At 48.5% G+C, this 15,802-nt stretch overlaps 1 pseudogene; it reads left to right on the plus strand.

The window, feature by feature from the left end:
* Window positions 1-15,476, plus strand: part of LOC135534310 (ADAMTS-like protein 3) — a 37,628-nt pseudogene extending 22,152 nt beyond the window's left edge.
* The last annotated feature ends 326 nt before the right edge of the window (window positions 15,477-15,802 follow it).

Raw genomic sequence — 15,802 nt, forward strand, 5'->3', positions numbered from 1 at the left:
TTTCTTATTAAAGTTTCATATTTATTTTATACAGGATGGGATTCTCATAGTCATATACAGGAGGTCAGGGTGTCGAACTCATTTCCCCCAGGGGCCACGGAGTTCGGAAGGCCACAGTGAAAATTGCTTATATTTCCTTGCCATAAAATTTTGCAAAACATAGTCCTCTATCAATCAGGGAATTTTCAGCGCTCCCTGACTGTCTAGTGTTTATTAGTGAGCTAAACAGTCAAGAAACTGTATGAATATAGGTCCATTATCATTTCTACACAGTTTGGATTTGGTTTCAGTCATTTTAAAGTATATTGAGTTAGTTTCCCCAAAACAAAAATGTTATTCCTTTAGAAGAAGAACAAGTAGTCAAACCCTGCAGTAGATGCTTTGTTTCTATCTCAGTGTCCATGTGTGACCTCTTTGTTTCTCTAACCCCACTATCTCACTCTCAGCTCTCCCCTCTCAGCTCTCCCCTCTCAGCTCTCCCTCTCAGCTCTCCCTCTCTCACCTCTCTCAACTCTAACCTCTCTCAGCTCGCTTCTCTCTCAGCTCGCCCTCTCTCAGCTCGCCCTCTCTCAGCTCTCCCTCTAGCTCTCCCTCTCTCAGCTCTCCTCTCTCAGCTCTCCCTCTCTCAGCTCTCCCTCTCTCAGCTCGCCTCTCTCAGCTCGCCCTCTCTGAGCTCTCCTCTCAGCTCTCCCTCTCTCAGCTCGCCCTCTCAGCTCTCCTCTCTTAGCTCCCCTCTCAGCTCGCCCTCTCTCAGCTCGCCCTCTCTCAGCTCTCTCTCTCAGCTCTCCCTCTCTCAGCTCTCCCTCTCTCAGCTCGCCCCTCTCAGCTTTCCGTCTCTCAGCTCTCCCTCTCTCCAGCTCTCCCTCTCTCAACTCACCCTCTCTCAACTCACCCTCTCTCAGCCGCCCTCTCTCAGCTCTCCTCTCTCAGCTCTCCCTCTCTCAACTCGCCTCTCTCAGCTCCCTCTCTGTTGTTCTCTGTCTTTGGTCTCCTTGCTCTCCACCTTGTCATTCTCCACCTAAACCACCCACCCTCTCTCTCTCAGCCTGCCCCCTCCTCCTCTTGCTCTCTAACTCTGTTCCCCTCTCCCCCAGGGAGACAGACAGCAGTGGTCAGGTGTGAGTCGGGAGAGAGGAGGAGAGGAGGTTGACGATTCTCTCTGTGACCCTCTAGCTGCCTCCAGTCATGGGCCGCATCTGCAACCCCGAACCGTGTCCCCCAAGGTGAGAATCTAACACACATTAGGCAATCCTCTGCTGACTGGCTGGCTGGGTTGAAGTTAAGGCCAATCACAACTAGAGGTTGACCGATTATGATTTTTCAACGCCGATACCGATACCGATTATTGGAGGCCAAAAAAGCCGATACCTATTAATTGGCATTTTTTTATTTTTTTTATTTGTAATAATGACAATTACAACAATACTGAATGAACATTTATTTTAACCTAATATAATACATCAATGAAAATACATTTAGCCTCAAATAAATAATGAAACATGTTCAATTTGATTTAAATAATGCGAAAACAAAGTGTTGGAGAAGTAAAAGTGCAATATGTGCCATGTAAAATAGCTAATGTTTGAGTTCCTTGCTCAGAACATGAGAACATATGAAAGTTGGTGGTTCCTTTTAACATGAGACCTTCAATATTCCAAGATAAGAGGTTTTAGTTGAAGTTAATATAGTTTTTATAGGACTATTTCTCTCTATACTATTTGTATTTCATATACCTTTGACTCTTGGATGTTCTTATAGGCACTTTAGTATTGCCAGTGTAACAGTATAGCTTCCGTCCCTCTCCTCACCCCTACCTGGGCTCAAACCAGGAACACATCGACAAGGGGAATAACTACTCCAAGTCTCAGAGCGAGTGACGTTTGAAACGCTATTAGCGTGCACCCCGCTAACTAGCTAGTCATTTCACATCTGTTACACCAGCCATTCGGCTGATAGGCTTGGAAGTCATAAACAGCACTGTGCTTGCGAAGAGCTGCTGGCAAAACGCACAAAAGTGCTGTTTGAATGAATGCTTACGAGCCTGCTGCTGCCTACCATCGCTCAGTCAGACTGCGCTATCAAATCATAGACTTAATTATAACATAACACACAGAAATACGAGCCTTTGGTCATTAATATGGTCGAATCCGGAAAATCATTTCGAACCAAAAAAATCTGTCGCATTTTTCTGCTGCATCCCTAAGTCAAAACAAGGCATTGTTAACCCATGTCATAATTACGTAAAATTTCTAGGCCATCATTGTAAATAACACTGTGTTTTAACTGACTTGTCTTGTTAAATAAAGATTAAATAAAGGTGTAAAAATATTTTTTAAACGGCAAAATCGGCATGCTTAGACAAATAACGATTTCGATTGTTATGAAAATTTTGAAATGAGAGGCGTGCCCTAATTAATTGTCCATTCTGGTTAATTGGCCCTAATTAATCGTGCCATTCCGATTAATCGGCCCCAATAAATCTTATGTTCTGATTAATCGGGCCCTAATTAATTGGCCATTCTGATTAATCGGCCCCAATTAATCTAATCGCCCATTCTGATTAATCGGCCCTAATTAATCTAAACCATTCATTCTCTAATCACAACAACTCATTTCCATTCTATGTTTGACTAATTATCGATACTGCCAGGAACCATCTTCTGTTGTCATGCAAAGATACACACTCATTAGCATACCCCTGTTTGTGCGTGTGTGTTTTTCAAGTTTTAAGTTTTATTAGTTGTATGAACAGGATACACAATGAAATGCTAACTTTCAGGTTGCTTCTCGACAATGCAACAACAATAACCAATAATAAAATATAAGACTACAAACAAAGTAAATTGCTCAGTGGAATAGAAATAAGCATGTATAATACAGGGAGGCACATATTCTAGTACAATATTTACACATGTATTGGGGAAGGGGGTTTGGGGGCAAGTGTTTAAATTGTGCATTATTAGCATTAGTAAATACAAGTCTGTTAGCAGCAATTGTCATGTAAGTGCAAAGGTGCAAAAGTGGTCAGTCCAGTTCAAGTGTTCACCATACCTGTAGATAGAAACTGTCTTCCTCAGGCACCATTTCAAGTAGATGTCCTGGATGGGTGGGAACACACCCCAGTGATGTGCTGGGCCATCTTCACCACCCGCTGGAGGGCCTTGCAGTCGTAGACAGAGCCATTCCCATACCAGGCTGTGAGGTGGTGCAGTGGCAGTATTTGGAGAGGATCCGGGGTGGCACGCTGAATTTCTTCATCTGCCTTAAGAAGTAAAGATCCTGTTGTGCCCTCTTGACAAGAGCGGTGGTGTTGTTGGTCCATGTCAAGTCTTTGGTGAGGTGGACGTGGAGGAACCCAAAACTGCTGACTCTCTCTACTGCAGTGCCGTTGATGTGGATCGGGGCGTGTTCCTCATCTGCATCCCAGAAGTTGACAATAAACTCCTTTGTTCTGCTGATATTGAGGAGTTCACTCACATCCCTATAGGCTGACTCAGGCCTACAACCGTGGTGTGGTCAGCAAACTTGATGGAGTGGGTGTCGCCACACAGTCATGGGTGAACAGTGAGTACAGCAGAGGAGTGAGGACACACCCCTGGGGGGGCCCCTGTGTTAAGAGTCAGTGTGGAGGAGATGTTGTTGCCAATCCTCACAACCTGTGGTCTGCTTGTCAGGAAGTCCAGGATCTAGTTGCAGAGGGTGGTGTTCAGACCCAGGGCTTTGAGCTTGGTGTCAAGCTTGAGGGAACAATAGTATTTGAATGCTGAACTTAGTCAATGCACAGCATTCTCACATAGGTGTTCCTCTTGTCCAGATGTGTTACGGCCGTGTGTGTGTGTGTGTGCGTGCCGGCGTGCGTGCATGCATGCATTCGTTGTGTGTGCTTCTCTTACCCGTAAACACATTAACATACTCCTCCCACCGTTCCTCATTGTCCAGTGAAGGCAAACATCCTCTGTCACCCAGGATGTTTGTTAGAGACCAATCGGATGTTTCTGTTCCTGTAACAACATCCTGTTGTAGTAAATGTGAAGCCGAGGTAAACACGGTGGAAGCACAGCGTAACTGTTTTCTCCTCTCGACCGTGTCCCTCTAACTGAAACCTTTCCTTTACTGTCTTATTTAGGCATCTGGTTGTTTGTTTCCCTTCTGACAAGGCCTGCTGCACACTTCGGCTGTGTCGTAAATGGCACCCATTTCCCTATGTAGTGCACTACTTGCTGGTCAAAATAAGTGCACTCTATAGGGAACAGGGTGTCATTTGGGAGACAAACCAAAATTAATTGGAGAGGGAATGTAGGTGTTCTGGCAGAGGTGAATGTCATTTGAGAGAGGACAGGTTCTCAGAGCATCAGACAAAGACAGATACAGGCAGACACACACAGTACCCTGGGACAGATACAGGCAGACACACACAGTACCCTGAGACAGATACAGGCAGACATACAGTACCCAGAGACAGATACAGGCAGACATACAGTACCCAGAGACAGATACAGGCAGACACACAGAGTACCCAGAGACAGATACAGGCAGACACACAGAGTACCCAGAGACAGATACAGGCAGACATACAGAGTACCCGGAGACAGATACAGGCAGACACACACAGTACCCAGAGACAGATACAGGCAGACACACACAGTACCCAGAGACAGATACAGGCAGACACACACAGTACCCAGAGACAGATACAGGCAGACATACAGTACCCAGACCCAGACAGGCTGACACACACAGTACCCAGAGACAGATACAGGCAGACACACAGAGTACCCAGAGACAGATACAGGCAGACACACAGTACCCAGACCCAGACAGGCTGAGACACACAGTACCCAGAGACAGATACAGGCAGACACACACAATACCCAGAGACAGATACAGGCAGACACACAAGAGTACCCAGAGACAGATACAGGCAGACATACAGTACCCAGACCCAGACAGGCAGACACACACAGTGCCCAGAGACAGATACAGGCAGACATACAGTACCCAGAGACAGATACAGGCAGACATACAGTACCCAGACCCAGACAGGCTGACACACACAGTACCCAGAGACAGATACAGGCAGACACACACAGTACCCAGAGACAGAGACGGGCAGACACACAAAGTACCCAGAGACAGACCGACACACACAGTTCCCAGACCCAGACAGGCCGACACACACATACCCAGAGAAAGACAGGCCGACACACGCAGTACCCAGAGAAAGACAGGCCGACACACACAGTACCCAGAGAAAGACAGGCCGACACACACAGTACCCAGAGAAAGACAGGCCGACACACACAGTACCCAGAGAAAGACAGGCCGACACACGCAGTACCTAGAGACAGACAGGCCGACACACACAGTACCCAGAGAAAGACAGGCCGACACACACAGTACCCAGAGACAGACAGGCCGACACACACAGTACCCAGAGGCAGACAGGCCGACACACACAGTACCCAGAGACAGACAGGCCGACACACACAGTACCCAGAGACAGACAGGCCGACACATACAGTACCAGAGACAGACAGGCCACACACACAGTACCCAGAGACAGACAGGCCGACACACACAGTACCCAGAGACAGACAGGCCGACACACACAGTACCTAGAGACAGACAGGCCGACACACACAGTACCCAGAGACAGACAGGCCGACACACACAGTACCTAGAGACAGACAGGACGACACACACAGTACCCAGAGAAAGACAGGCCGACACACACAGTACCTAGAGACAGACAGGCCGACACACACAGTACCTAGAGACAGACAGGCCGACACACACAGTATCCAGAGACAGACAGGCCGACACACACAGTACCCAGAGACAGACAGGCCGACACACACAGTACCTAGAGACAGACAGGCCGACACACACAGTACCCAGAGAAAGACAGGCCGACACACACAGTACCCTAGAGACAGACAGGCCGACACACACAGTACCTAGAGACAGACAGGCCGACACACACAGTATCCAGAGACAGACAGGCCGACACACACAGTACCCAGAGACAGACAGGCCGACACACACAGTACCCAGAGACAGACAGGCCGACACACACAGTATCCAGAGACAGACAGGCCGACACACACAGTATCCAGACCCAGACCGAAAGATAAGGATCAGCCAACAAAGCCCCAAATTGCCGTCACAATCCATGGAACTGTGTAGTTTTTAACATACACAGAAGCATGAGTGGTTCCAATATCACTGGCAAGGTCTCAGCTAGTGTTTTTAAAAACTTGTTATGAAATCATTTAAGTGTCAGCCATGCATTACTTCAGAGACATAGGTTTAGTCCCAAATTGTACCCTATTCCTATATAGTGCACTACTTTTGACCAGGGTCCAAAATGCACTAAATAGAGATTAGAGAGCCATTTGGGACGAAGACATACTTTTTGAGGCGAAGCACAGCTTGTAAAAACAAAAACAAATTCATTAAACATTAGAATAACTTGGAAATGAGGTTCATCTTTGTAATTAAAGTTAGGATAAACATTGCAAATACATTTCTGTTTTCTATGGTGGAATCATACTTAGAATAAACATCTAGATGATTACTGCATCGTGGAGAGGCTTGAATAACAATACAATTGGAGTTTGTGGTCTGACATAACAACTACTAATGGCTTCAGCAGTAACCTGAGTAAAGTTGTTTCTCCAACTGCAGAAACACAGTAGACTCTCTGGCCCCAGAGTTGAGCTCCTGCAAGACATGTTCATTCAGACAGCCCTATGATGTCACACAGACAGCCCTATGATCCCACACAGACAGCCCTATGATGCCACCCAGACAGCCCTATGATCCCACACAGACAACCCTATGATCCCACACAGACAACCCTATGATCCCACACAGACAGCCCTATGATCCCACACAGACAGCCCTATGATCCCACACAGACAGCCCTATGATCCCACACAGACAGCCCTATGATGCCACACAGACAGCCCTATGATCCCCACAGACAGCCCTATGATCCCACACAGACAGCCCTATGATCCCACAGACAGCCCTATGATGCACACAGACAGCCCTATGATGCCACACAGACAGCCCTATGATGCCACACAGACAGCCCTATAATGCCCACAGACAGCCCTATAATGCCACCCAGACAGCCCTATGATGCCACACAGACAGCCTTATGATGCCACCCAGACAGCCCTATGATGCCACCCAGACAGCCCTATAATGCCACCCAGACAGCCCTATGATGCCACACAGACAGCCCTATGATGCCACACAGACAGCCCTATGATGCCACCCAGACAGCCCTATGATGCCACCCAGACAGCCTATGATGCCACCCAGACAGCCCTATGATGCCACACAGACAGCCCTATGATGCCACACAGACAGCCCTATGATGCCACACAGACAGCCTTATGATGCCACCCAGACAGCCCTATGATGCCACCCAGACAGCCCTATAATGCCACCCAGACAGCCCTATGATGCCACACAGACAGCCCTATGATCCCCACAGACAGCCCTATGATGCCACACAGACAGCCCCTATGATGCCACCCCAGCCCTATGACAGACAGCCCTATGATGCCACACAGACAGCTCTATGATGCCACCCAGACAGCCCTATGATGCCACACAGACACTATAATGCCACCCAGACAGCCCTATGATGTACACAGACAGCCCTATGATGCCACACAGACAGCCCTATGATGCCACCCAGACAGCGCTATGATGCCACCCAGACAGCCCTATAATGCCACCCAGACAGCCCTATGATCCCACACAGACAGCCCTATGATGCCACCCAGACAGCCCTATGATGCCACCCAGACAGCCCACCACAGACAGCCCTATGATGCCACCCAGACAGCCCTATAATGCCACCCAGACAGCCCTATGATCCCATACCACACAGACAGCCCTATGATGCCACCCAGACAGCCCTATAATGCCACCCAGACAGCCCTATGATGCCACCAGACAGCCTTATGATGCCACCCAGACAGCCCTATGATGCCACACAGACAGCCCTATGCCACCCAGACAGCCCAATGCCACCCAGACAGCCCTATGATCCCACCCAGACAGCCCAATATGCCACACAGACAGCCCTATGATGCCCCAGACAGCCTTATGATGCCACCCAGACAGCCCTATGATCCCACCCAGACACCATAATGCCCTATGATCCCACCCAGACAGCCCAATATGCCACCACACAGACAGCCCTATGATGCCACCCAGACAGCCCACCACAGACAGCCCTATGATGCCACCCAGACAGCCCAATATGCCACATCTACATGCCACCCAGACAGCCCTATAATGCCACCCAGATGATCCCTATGATCCCACACAGACAGCCCTATGATCCCACCCAGACAGCCCAGACAGACAGCCCTATGATGCCACCCAGACAGCCCAATATGCCACACAGACAGCCCCTATGATGCCACCCAGACAGCCCTATAATGCCACCCAGACAGCCCAGATCCCACACAGACAACCCTATGACAGCCCCTATGATGCCACCCAGAGACTATGGCTGCCCCCAGACAATGATGCCACACAGACAGCCCTATGATCACCACACATGATGACCCCAGACAGCCCTATGATGCCACACAGACAGCTTCTATGACACAGACAGCCCTATGATGCCACACAGACAGACCATGATGATAGCCGTATGATACACAGACAGTGGGCATGGAGGTGGGCAGGGATTTGGGTGACTGCCCATACCAGCCAAGAGTAGCATTTGTATCTCAATAGTCTAAAGCGGCTCCCCTTCCTTCATCTCCTTCCCTTCAATCCCACTATTGAGATACACCCCAAGTCTGTGGCACTAGGACAGTGGGCATGGAGAGGTTGGTGAGAGTGTGGTACCAGCCATGCCATGGACTAACAACACTACCACTCTTGTCAAGAGGGCGCAACAGCACTCTACTTCCTAAAGCGGCTGAAGAAAATTTGCATGCCGCCCGAGTCCTCTCCAAATACTACCACTGCACCATCGAGAGCATCCTGCCTGGTTGCATCATGGCCTGGTATGGAAATTGTCCGGCCATGACTGCAAGGCCTAGTAAATCACAGGGACCGTACTCCCACGCATTCCACGAAATCTAGAATTGCGAGGAAGGCACACAGCATCATCAAGGACTCCACATCCCAGCCACAAGCTGTTCTCTCCCTTTCCGTCAGGCAGACGGTATCGGATCATGAGGTCTGATAGCAACAGGCTCAGAGACAGTTTCTACAAGCTATCAGACTGCTGAACACTTAAACTGGACTGACCACCTGCTCTGATTCTCTGCACCTTAGCACACACACACGCACTCACTTACACACACACACACACACACACACACACACACACACACACACACACACACACACACACACACACACACACACACACACACACACACACACACACACACACATATACATTCATACTACATACACATCACAACTGCTGCTACCAGACTCTTATTATACTGCATCATTTAAACACTTCCCTCTTTCCCCAAAACGTGTGTAGATATGTAAATATTGGACTATAAATGATCCATTCCTGTATTATACTGATGTTAACATGTTTATTCTGTTCTACTGAGCTGTTTACTTTGTTAGTATTCTTATCTTTTATTATTTGGGGTTCAAGCTGTGAAGCTGGTGAAACTCTCTTGTATTTGTTCCACTTCCTTATTGTTATTATTATGTTTCCTTTTTCTGCTATTTTGGTGAAAACATTCTAATTCCTGTGAGATGAAAAGGCCCAGGATTGTGTAACTTAGCAACATGGTAAAGGCCCAAGAGCCACACCCTCTCATGCAAATCCATGCGGATTGGCCACATAGTGGCTCTATCTGGAAATAACGAAAGGTCAGCCCCCGATCCTTGTGACCTAGAGTCATGAACTGTTATACATATTTCCTCTCATCACACAGAACAACCGAAGGTCAGCCCCCGCATCCTGTGTGACCTATAGAGTCATGAAGTGTTATACATATTTCCCTCTCATCACACAGAACAAACTGGCCTCAAGATCCCATCAAATTCATTATGATGGATTTTCCACCATTTTTAATTTTGTGAAAAACACTTAAAACACTACTCCTCTGGCACTGAATGACTCGATCTTCACCAAACGTGATGTCTGAAATCTATAGACCAAGGTCTGTAAGCACATTATAATCCATGTTAGTACGTCAAACAACATTGCCGCAACTGACAAATAAACATTCACGTGGGCGTGGTCTGTCACATAAATGCTTATAAATCAGTCACGGATATTGGTATTGTACTGGAACTTGGGACACATGTTCCAAACACTGTGAGGACTGGAAATATGCAGGAAAATTGATATCGACCACACAATGGCCCTATAACGTGGGTACATTTATTTCTCTTGGTCTGTTTCTCTTGGGACACATGCTCAAGGATATGAGTCGAGCTAACCTGTAAAATATGGTCTGCAGGGTAGTGTATGGTTATATCTGTGGCTAACATTGAATGGTCGTGCTTGAGAGAGAGAGAAACTGAGAGAGAGCGCGTGTGTGTGTGTGTGTGTGTGTGTGTGTGTGTGTGTGTGTGTGTGTGTGTGTGTGTGTGTGTGTGTGTGTGTGTGTGTGTGTGTGTGTGTGTGTGTGGAACCTGGTTATTGTTCAAGGAAAAGTCTCTGATTGATTCTAAATGGCTAGTCAGACTGTGCTCTCATTAAGAGAGAATTTGATGAGAGTCAAGCACACACACACACACACACACACACACACACATCACAGATTGTTTTTCCAATCACTAACCCAAAGGCAGCAGGATAGCTGGCTCAGAGGGCTAGTGTTCGCTGCATTCAGGAAAAAGCTGATCTTGATTAAGATCAAATCGTTTTATTGACACTAATAAGAGCAGTGTTTTATCATAATGCATAAAAACAGAACTAAAGCAGAAATAAACGTACCATTTAGAGTAGAATAACTACTTTCATGGCAGGTTTTGTCCGAGCAGTAGATCTTCTCTTGTGGTCGGCTGTATCCAGGTTTCTGTTTCATGAAGATGATGGTTATTGCAGAGTAGAAGACTGCTGTGCTTTTTATGATCTTATAAATACAGACGTCTCAAAGACTGCATCCCAAATGGCACACTGTTCCCTACATAGTGCACAACTCTTGACCAGAGTTAAATGTAGTGCACTATACAGGGAATAGGGTGCCATTTGGGATGCAATAAAAATACTTGTGATCCCAGTCAGAACAAAGCCCTGGGAGTGTTGTCTCTGAGGCACTAAGATGGTACGGTATTCTCATCAGTTATCCGGGAGCTCTTAAAATAGACCTCTTAGATAAACAGTGTTTCCTCTTTTGCTTTCTCACGCTTACATAAGACGGTGGATGAAGGCACCATGATTGTGTTCCAAATGACACCCTATGGGCCCTGGTCAGGAGTAGTGCACTACATAAGGAATAGGTGCCATTGGGGCCAGATCACCATCTCTCTCCTACAGCATTTTGGTACCCCAGAAGTACATTAATTTCCAATGGAACGCTGCGTTTGCCTTGCAGCATTGTGTTGCAGAGGCAGTTGCAGTGTGTGCTGCATACCTTGGATTTATCAAACGTATTTCATCAAACTGTATGCGTAGAAGGCTTGACAGAAATGGTAGCAGAAGGTGAATATTGAACTATTGTTGCTCACATATCGAGGTGATAATGTGTACCATTTTGCACAATAACACTGTCGGTGTGATCGAGGTGTCAGCCATAAGACTGCTAAATAGTTAGTCCAGGTAGCTATTTGGTTAACTTTTTAACTATCTTCATTGACCCTTTTGACTCATCACATATTAAATCAAATTGTATTAGTCACATATGTTATTCCCTGTAACGAAATGCTTGTGTTCCTAGTTCCAACAGTGTAGTAATATCTAACAATACACAACTATACGCACTCTGCTCTCCCGCTCTGCAGTCCCCCTCTGCTGTCCCCCTCTGCTCTCCCGCTCTGCTGTCCCCCTCTGCTGTCCCCCTCTGCTGTCCCCCCTCTGTCTCTCTGCTGTCCCCCTCTGCTCTCCGCTCTGCTGTCCCCCTCTGCTGTCCCCCTCTGCTCTCCCGCTATGTCCCCTCTGCTGTCCCCCTCTGCTCTCCCGCAGTCCCCCTCTGCTCTCCCTCTGCTCTCCCCCTCTGCTCTCCCGCTCTGCTCTCCCGCTCTGCTCTCCCGCTCTGCTGTCCCCCTCTGCTGTCCCTGCAGTCCCCCTCTGCTGTCCCCCCCTCCCTGCTGTCCCCTCTGCGGTCCCGCCCTCTGCTGCTCTCCCCTCTGCTCTCCCCTCTGCTCTCCCCCTCTGCTGTCCCCCTCTGCTGTCCCCCTCTGCAGTCCCCCTCTGCTGTCCCCTCTGCAGTCCCCCTCTGCTGTCCTCTGTAGTCCCCTCTGCTGTCCCCCTCTGTCCCCTCTGCAGTCCCCCCTCTGCAGTCCCCCTCTGCTGTCCCCCTCCTCTGCTCTGCAGTCCCCCTCTGCTGTCCCGTCTGTCCCCTCTGCAGTCCCCCTCTGCTGTCCCCGCTCTGCTGTCCCCTCTGCTGTCCCCCTCTGCTGTCCCCGCTCCTATGATCCCCCTCTGCAGTCCCCCCTCTGCTGTCCTGCTCTGCAGTCCCCCCTGTCCCGCTCTGCAGTCCCCTTCTGCTGTCCCCCTCTCCTGTCCCCCTCTGCAGTCCCCCTCTGCAGTCCCTCTGCTACATCCCCCTCTGCAGTCCCCTTCTGCTGTCCCCCTCTGCTGTCCCCCTGCTGTCCCCTCCTGCAGTCCCCCTCTCCCCGCTCTGCTGTCCCGCTCTGCAGTCCCCTTCTGCTGCCCCCTCTGCTGTCCCCCTCTGCAGTCCCCTGCTCCTGTCCTGTCTGCAGTCCCCCTCTGCTGTCCTCCTGTAGTCTCGATCAGCTCCTTCATTTTATTTGACGTTGAGGTAGAGGTTATTTTCCTGGCACCACTCCACCAAGTCTCTCACCTCCTCCCTGTTGGCTCTCGTCATTGTTGGTAATCGGGCCTACTACTGTTGTGTCGTCAGCAAACTTGGCCCCGCAGTCATGGACAGGAGGGGCGCTGCTGCTGCTGCTACTGTTCATTATCTATCCTGTTGGCTGGTCACTTTATCCTACCTACATGTACATATCTACTGCAGTTACCTCGTACCCTGCACATGGACTCTGTACTGGTGCCCCGTGCATATAGCCATGTGATCCTTACTCATTGTGGATCACATGGATGGATAGATGGACGGATGGACTGATGCATTGGATACGGAGAATGGATGAATGGGTTTATTTATTGATTAAATTATTAATTGATTGATTGATGAGGAAGCACTACCTGAACCTCACTACCTTCTCTGAGAGAAGAAAGAACAATGTCCCAAAGTGATGTATCTCTATTGAGAAGTAGGTTTCTCATCTACTGGGGGATTTACTGTCTTCTACTGTGGTAATAGATGTACACAGGAAACAGCTGTAGGGTGCTTTATAAACACACACACACACACACACACACACACACACACACACACACACACACACACACACACACACACACACACACAAACATACAGATATACACATACAGCTATACACACAAACACACACATACAGTTATACACACAAACACACACATACAGTTATACACACAAACACACACATACAGTTAAACACACAAACACACACATACAGTTATACACACAAACATACAAATACAGTTATACACACAAACACACACATACAGTTATACACACACAGTTATACACACACATACAGTTATACACACAAACACACACATACAGTTATACACACACAGTTATACACACAAACACACACATACAGTTATACACACAAACACACAAATACAGTTATACACACAAACACACACATCAAGTTATACACACACATACACACACATACAGTTATACACACATACACAGACATACAGTTCTACACATACAGTTCTCCACACACACACACACACACACACACACACACACACACACACACACACACACACACACACACACACACACATAGTTATACACACAAACACACACATACACACACATACAGTTCTACACACACACACACACACACAATTATACACACAAACACACACACATACAGTTATATATACTCAAGCCTGCTTCTGAGTTCTAACCCAGTGCAACTCAGAGACCAGTAGTCCCTTAGCTCCCTCTCTTCCCCTCACATGTCTCTGTCTGTCTGTCTCGCTGTCTGTCTGTCTCGCTGTCTCGCTGTCTGTCTCGCTGTCTGTCTCGCTGTCTGTCTCTCTCTCTGTCTTTGTCTCTGTCTGTGTCTCTCCACCTTCTCTGAACTCTCTCCCTCCCACCTCCCTTTCTCTCTCCAGTGCTGCTGTTATAACTCACTTCCTAAGGACTAATGACAGTGGCAGGCCTGCCTTGTGTTGATCTTTACTTATAGGAGTCACAATGGGTCCTCTCTCTCTGAGTGGAAATAATAGCATCTGCACTCGCCTCCATAAAAACAACATACCGTGTGTGTGTGTGTGTGTGTGTGTGTGTGTGCACGCATGTCTGTGCGTGTGTTTCTCAGTGTAGTGATTTATGTGTCTAACAACCTCCCTCCCTCTCTCCTAGGTGGGAGGTGACAGCGTGGACTCGTTGCTCTGCGTCGTGTGGGGTGGGCATCCAGACCAGGAGTGTGTTCTGCATGCAGGATAGTGTGAGTGTGTCAGAGAACGAGTGCAGGGAGTTCAAGCCGCCCATCCTTCAACCCTGCAACCAGGTGGACTGCCCTCCAGCATGGGAGACTGAGCCCTGGCAGGAGGTATAGAGGAGAGGCCGTTGTGTGTGTGTGTGTGTCTTAGGTATACGTTTTAGGCATCAAAGTTTATTACGGATGGATAGATGGATGGGTTGGTCAAAGCATTTGCTTTGTCCACATTTCTTAGAAGCCCTTTGCTACATGCTCTCTCTCTCTCTCTCTCTCTCTCTCTCTCGCTCTGTCTCTCTCGCTCTGTCTCTCTCGCTCTCTGTCTCTGTCTCTCTCTCTCTCTCTCTCTCTCTCTCTCTCTCTCTCTCTCTCTCTCTCTCTCTCTCTCTCTCTCTGTCTCTCTCTGTCTCTCTCTCTCTCTGTCTCTCTCTCTCTATCTGTCTCTCTCGCTCTCTGTCTCTCTCTGTCTCTCTCTCTCTCTCTCTCTCTGTCTCTCTCTGTCTCTCTCTCTCTCTCTCTCTCTTCTCTCTCTCTCTGTCTCTCTCGCTCTCTGTCTCTCTCGCTCTCTGTCTCTCTCTCTCTGTCAGTGCTCCCTCTCCTGCGGTGGGGGTAGCCAGGTACGTAAGGTGTTCTGTAAACAGCTGTTGTCTACGGGGGCCTACTGGACACTGGGGGACACAGCATGCCCAGGGGCCAAACCGGCCCCTCATAGGACCTGCTCCAAAACGGACTGTCTGCCCTACATGGCCGGGGGAGAGTGGGGGAAGGTGAGTGGGGATGGGGGAGGGAGGAGAGAGACTGAAGGAGATTAGGAGCAGATTAATAGAGGGATGGGGAGGGAGGAGAGAGACTGAAGGATGTTAGGAGCAGATTAATGGAGGGATGGGGAGGGAGGAGAAAGACTGAAGGAGGTTAGGAGCAGATTAATGGAGGGATGGGGAGGGAGGAGAGAGACTGAAGGAGGTTAGGAGCAGATTAATAGAGGGATGGGGAGGGAGGAGAGAGACTGAAGGAGGTTAGGAGCAGATTAATGGAGGCATGGGGAGGGAGGAGAGAGACTGAAGGAGGTTAGGAGCAGATTAATAGAGGGATG

This window comes from Oncorhynchus masou, unplaced genomic scaffold (assembly GCF_036934945.1).
Source record: "Oncorhynchus masou masou isolate Uvic2021 unplaced genomic scaffold, UVic_Omas_1.1 unplaced_scaffold_3247, whole genome shotgun sequence".
In the NCBI taxonomy this organism is placed as follows: domain Eukaryota; kingdom Metazoa; phylum Chordata; class Actinopteri; order Salmoniformes; family Salmonidae; genus Oncorhynchus; species Oncorhynchus masou.